The following is a 6,757-nucleotide window of genomic DNA, read 5'->3' as shown; positions in this document are numbered from 1 at the left end:
GAAATGATATGAAAGGAACGTTTCATATTCAAATGGCTGTGTCAGAGCTGCTGTGTGTTTCGTGTAGCCGAAGGGGATCCGCGAGACCCATGAAAGGCCACCGGAGGACAGCAGTTGTTGAAGTGATTAGTGGTCACAGCATTTAGTAAAGGCAAACTCTTTAATTACGGAAAACACCAATGGAGGTAAATAGTTTGTCATCTGATAGCATCTTGGGTTGAGTAACCCCTCCTCCTCCTCCCATCAACACCAGACATTAAGTGCAGGTAATGAAGCTGTAGCCCTCAGGTCCCTCTGTCTCCACTCATCAAGAATGACAATAGAAGTAAACCTCATTTGTATTGTTAAAAAAACATTCAGGGAATATGAAACAAGGGTGTTTTTCGGGGGGAATTTTGATTTAACAGATGCCAGCAAACAGAATTAATCACAATTCGGATCATTAATTCCGGTAAAGTACATAAAGCACACAAGGAAGCCTCCTCTGCATGTGTCACTTACTTCCTCCTCTGGATTGTCAAGGTGGTTTCTTGAAACTGGTTAACATCCTGCTAAACTGAACATGTGGTAGAGCTTGCTTTAACTTGGCTCATCCTGCGGCAGCTCCTTTGATGTGAATTCAATTTAACATTGAAGCAGGTTTACCGTTCTCAACCTGCAGTGGTCAACAGCATGTAAAAAAAAAAAAAAAAAAAGGTCTTAAAACAATAAACAGGTGAAGATGAAGAGAGCTGAAGACAAAAACTATTAGAAAAGCTTTATGAAAGGAGGAGTAAGACTGTCCAGCTGGAGCTCCTCGGGCAGGTCTCTCCAAAGCCAAAAGGCAGCTCACCTTTGGTCTTTAACCTTGAAAGAGTAAAAAGTCAGGACGTTTGTGCCTGAAGATCTCAGGTTGCTTTAAGGAATAAATGGTCCGGAAAGAAAACTGGTGTCAAATGAAGCAGCAGTAATTAATGAAACTTTCCTTATCAAATTTAAAAAACAAGAAGAGATATTAACGGGTCATTTCTAATTAACTGATGTAGGTTAAGATTGTGGTTTTGGTGAAATGTTAATAAAGTGCAAATTGTGTCTCGTGCCTTAAGGTAATAAGTGTTAGTTATTAGGTAATTAAGCCTTCATAAGTCTTTATAAGTTGCTTATTAGTGCTAATAAGACATTGTGAGCATTATTAATGGCATGAAGTCATTTATCACACATCAGCACTTTTAGGAAACTTGTTAGCAGTTAACAGATAATAACAGCATCACTAACGCATTTATTGAGTTTAACTAACTTTAAAATGAATTTATTAGCAGTTTACTATGAACCTATAAACAAACAGATGTCATATTGATTTTTACATATTATTTTACGTACACAAATCACTTTTTAGAATAATAATAATACATCTACAGAGCTCGTAGATATCTCTTTTCCTTAAAAACATTGTGATTGTGAAGTAATAACTTAAGGTTGTTTGTTGAGCCCAAAATGTTTCTTTCTGTTAATCTCTGTGTAAGATTTCTGACGGCTGGTTCTCGTTTCTAGCAAGGTTTGTGAGCCGATTGCATAACGCTGCTAGAATCATGTGGTATCAATGTTTCATCAGCATCAGGGGTGTTAGTTGTGGCCAGTTTGAGGAGGATGTAAAAATGGCTGATTTCACTCAGCTAGTGTTGGCAACATTAACGTTTACCAGCAAGCCTTAGCGATGTTAACAAGTGCAACGAACTAGCAACCACTTAAGGGGGCAGATGATTGCAACAACAGTGGTGTTGTGATGTGAATGCAATGGAAGAGGGGGGTGGAGTGTTGCATTAATTGGCTGACTCTTATCAATAACCCCTTTGACTGTTATGTTGCCATGTTATGTTATAAGGTTGTAACATGGCCTTAAAACCTATTAACTAACGCTTATCACAAGGACTTTCATATAAAGCATTACCAGCCTCATATTCAACCAAGACCACACCTTTCCTAAACGTTAACCAAGTGCTGCTGGTTTTCAAACATAACTGTAGGTTTTATCATTTCGTAATGTTTTAGTTTCTGGATATTGTTTTGCAAAAGTTGATATTACAGGAAAAATAATTTGATTAAGTGGTCCGTGAAACTTTTGCGTAGGTGTCTTGGCAGATGGAGAGAATAAAAACAATGCTTTTGTTATCCAAACGGCATCATATAACCTTACAAAACATATCTGCGGTTGAACATTTATAGTATGTAAACCATTACTAGCTGACAGGTTGTTTGCATAGAGGTTTACAGACATCTGCTTTGATTGGCTGCCACCCCAGTACACTGGAAGAGTATTTGTTGTTGCTTCTCGAGGAAATAAAAAAAAAAAATTCACATGCAGAGCATCTATGCAGGAACCAGTTCATCGGTTACCACATTTTTTTTTCAAAAACAACAAACTCGCTGCATGGTTAGATAGAAGAAGTACATGTTGAGTGTGTTCGGTAAAAACACATCTGAGGTTTTCTCACACTTTCTGTGAGAAGCAGACAAACAGGACATTGGCTTGAAGACAATGGGCAGTCAATCATTTAGATAAGTCTTTGTACTGTTGGAATATTCTGGATGCTTGTGCATCATTAACTGTGTGCGAAGTTATGAGTGTGAATATGTCTGTGGTGCCTGCAGCTTGATTTTTTAGTATGAGTCACCATAACTGCAGCAATGGGTGTGCCGTTTATTATTGTCCCCCCATCAAACTCTCTTTACCAGAGATAACAGAATTTGGTCAAGATGGGAATTTGGATCTTGTGAAAGAGAGATTGTGTCCAAGCTAAGATTGTTTCTTTCTCCTTTCCATTTTGTATTTATTAACAGGTCACTTATGTGACCTGGCTGACAGAATAATATTACTTTTGACTCCATTTCTCATTACCTTGGCTCTTTGAGAGACATTAAGCATCAAACCCCTGGATTTTTTTATTTTCTCCGGAATGAATATAAATAATTTCAGAACAAAAAACGATCCAATCCATCAGGATTATACACTAAGATTTAATTTAGTGGAGATAAAACATAACTTGAATGTGTTTGAGCACATTTCTCCAACAATTGGACCTATAAATGCTGCTAGATAAGATAAACCACACAAGGAGACCTGCAGATCATTTCTCTGCAGCCTTACACAATTCCTTGGCATGGACTTAATCTTCTCCTGCTGAAGATTAGATTAAAAACTGGCACCTCACCAGATTCAATAACTTCTATTGCAATGTTTTATTTATTCTTAACCTGAGATAAGGTCTCGACTTCTGCAAACAGTCCGCTTTGGGCGATCAAGCAGATTGGAAACAAAAGCGACGTGCGGACTGGCTGCTACCCTGCAGGTCACATGAACTTCATGGGTGAAACATGTGCTAATTACCAAACACTTGCTCTGTAGTCATCGTGTCTGATCCAAACTACAACAATGAGTAAAGACTAAAGTGAGCAGAGCTGTGAATACCTCCAGAAGATGTGATGGACAGTGAGACGTGGAGACAAGTCGCAGCATAGCCACTGCAGCAATTATCCCTTCTTATTCTTTGTTCGGATCACATTAAAGTACCTCTTGATGAGTAATAAAGAAAATAGCAGTCTTGCAGTGTTTTGCCAACAGCGAGACTCACGAGGAGAATGACGCTCACTCTCTCCGAGTTACTAATGATGCACTGCTCTTATACTTTGTAAATACAGCATCGAAGGTTCTGGATACAAACTTGCAGTGAATTAATGAATTCTTCAGACCGCAGTCACATTAACCAAGACCACTTGGAAATCAAAAAATAATTTACACATTAACAAAAATGGCATACCTAAAACAAAACGGTTATTGACCTCAACTGTTGGTAAAAGTCTCTTCTGCAGGGTAACTCTTCACTCTCAAGTCAAAATAACTCAAAATGATAATGAACAACAATTATAGAGGCACAAATACAGGATGGCAATCTTGTTTCCTACAATCGGGATTCCACAAAAACTTTGGCACTGAGGCTCTTTTTTCACTTTGTAGGTTGTAGACATCAAATTCAAGAGTGTGTATTTGCAAAACAAACAAATCAAGTTGACCATTTTGAACATTAAATATTTTGCCTATGTACAGTATTGAATAGAAAAAGGGATTTGCAAGTCACTGCATTAAGTGTAATGTAAATTTTACACAATGTCCCAACTTTTGTGGACAAAGATAATATAAGATGCACCTTTACTGATCCCCAATAGGAGAAATTCTATTCAACACAGCAGCATAAGGGAACAGACAGTGTGCAAACAATAACAAAACGTAACTGCTCGAAGTAGTAGTAGAAATTAATTAAGAGATTTCTCTTTTTTTTAATCAATTAAATAAAAAAATAAGATGAAGTCATATGGAACATGAAAAGGTAGAAAAGAAAACAGGTCACAATTATAGAGTTTTACATTTCTGAAAAAAGGCAAATTTCCTAAAACATCCAGGCACTGTAGGATTTAATCAATACAACTCACTTATGAGCAAATGTTGCATTTGTTCTGGACTTTTATCAGCTGCGGATTAATACGCATTTGGTGGTCAAAGGAGAATTTCCGGCAGCCGGATGGTTAATGTGGGATTGACTGAAGCTAAATTACATGTTCAGTGAGGGAGCATGTCACCCAGAGCTGCAGTGTGGCTCCTGGATTCAATAGAGCTCTATGACACAAAGGAATAAACTAGACAAGGCAGACATTCAAGGCATTGATTGTTATTAGAATGATTTATTGTTGGTTTTAGCCCTCTGATAGAATGTGTTGTTAATGCTGATCATGGATAATATCAACAAGGGTATCCTTTAAGGTACAGGAAGAGACAGCTTCTTGGGCTTTGACTTTTAGTCACTGAAGAAAGGGAAAAAGTGACTTGTGCATGTTCTGCTGGCTTTATTTTTAAAGATAATAATGTCCTTGCCTTCCTTCATTGTTGCAGGTCTGATCAGAACACGCACAGTATCTGGTAAAGGAGGGACAACCCGAAACATTCTTATTATTCTCACCACACTCATGTCCAAAACATCTGAGAATTAGTCATGCAGAGGTTGAAGATCCTATGACTAAAAATTTACTTGCCCCAAAGCACAAAATGTTCATAATACATTTTATATTAAAGGCTCTGATAGAGTTGACAACCAATCCCGATGACTCACAGATTAATTTGCCGGCCTCAGAGAGTTCTGGCTTTTAGAGCACGCTCTCTGGCCAGTACTCCGTTAAAGTGGAAGAAAAATGCTCCCTGGCGATAAGCATTTCAAGAAACTGCAATTAGAAAAAAAAATAAAAATAATGGTAGTGCTGTTCTGGGTCATTATTTATTTTTTCATGACACAATCAAACACTTAACTACGCACTTACCATTTTATTCCAACAGTGGAAGACAATTTTGAGTTAGCGAGCGATGTTGCAGCACACTTCTGATGCAATAAATTAAAGGTTGAAGGAATCTTACTTTCATTGTTGCCCCACTTGTTGCTACTTTTCGTGAAGCTCTGACTTTCATGCTCATGTATAACACAGGCCATCATAATCTGACACACATTTATCTCAAACTTGCATTATCAATCGCATAATGTTCCTTTAATCCATTATAAATGCAAATGAATTCCCTTCAGAAGATCCATCTATTGTACAGTAAGTGTCTTTAACCAGTTACACCTGTTATACTGAGAACATTGTGTGCCCCTCTGAGTCTTTTCTTGGATGATGTTGGGGCTGGAAACGCTCTCAACGCAAGTCAACGCCTACAGATCATAAAAATCCCAAAACTGGACAATGAAGCTTGAGTTGTTAAAATTTTTATAGTGAAATACCCCTGCCTGTTCTCTCAGCCTCATACGCACAAGCAGAAGTCAAACATTTACTGACCCTAAAAATAAATGTTTTCTGCCGATTGTATAATTACATGGTGCGGGGAGCGGGGATGTTAGCGTGTAATGCGATGCCGTTTTGTGTGTGTTTGTGAAGGGAAGGGGTTTGCGGAAAGGGGAGGGAGATGGGGCGGGGGAGCTTTGGTACAATATAATTAAAATAGGATGGCCTTCGCAGGGCTCAACTTGTTATTGTCTTTTCAACCTCAAAAAGACGGCATATAAAAATAGACATGTGGCAGAGGGTTTTTCTTCGTCTTCCTCTATGTATTTTACATAGATTAGATGAACAAATTCTGCTTTGAGGTGGTGACACTGATATACGTCTTGTTATCTAAAGAAATGACAGCCTTGGCGCTCGCTCAATCAAGTTTTTGTACCTGCACATACTAGTTTCATGTATGTCCGCTGTAAAGCTGTCAGCACAATAAATCCCCTCTCTTTGAAAAACTTCAGGTAAACCTCCAACCGTTTGTGTTCCCGGAGTTTCACCCCAGTATGTCCAGTGCTCGGTTTTCTGACTTATGCAATTCCATCTGAGAGGTATTTTATTGAAGTGGTTGCCTATTTGCCCTCACATTAAACGCCTGAGGAATGTGTCCCTAGGTTTGCTGAGGTTGTTTTGATGTACATTCAAAAAGCCCGTGTGTGCAGAAGGAGCTCATTCACAGCTTGCAGGGACTCAATGGCTTCATTTGTCCTTGAAGGTAAACACTCGCAGTGGAGGCCCTCAAATACGGCCTTTTCAAATGCCAAGGCCCCCTCGGCTTTCCATCTTATGTGACAATGAACAAATTCCTATTCAAAAGCACTTACTGTGCGATAGCGTAGCATTGTGGTGCCTTCAACACACCTGGGTAAATGAATGAAACATATCACTGTTACACATCGTGTGTTTACGG

This window comes from Sparus aurata, chromosome 21, assembly GCF_900880675.1.
Source record: "Sparus aurata chromosome 21, fSpaAur1.1, whole genome shotgun sequence".
In the NCBI taxonomy this organism is placed as follows: Eukaryota; Metazoa; Chordata; class Actinopteri; order Spariformes; family Sparidae; genus Sparus; species Sparus aurata.
This window is presented reverse-complemented; position numbering follows the sequence as displayed.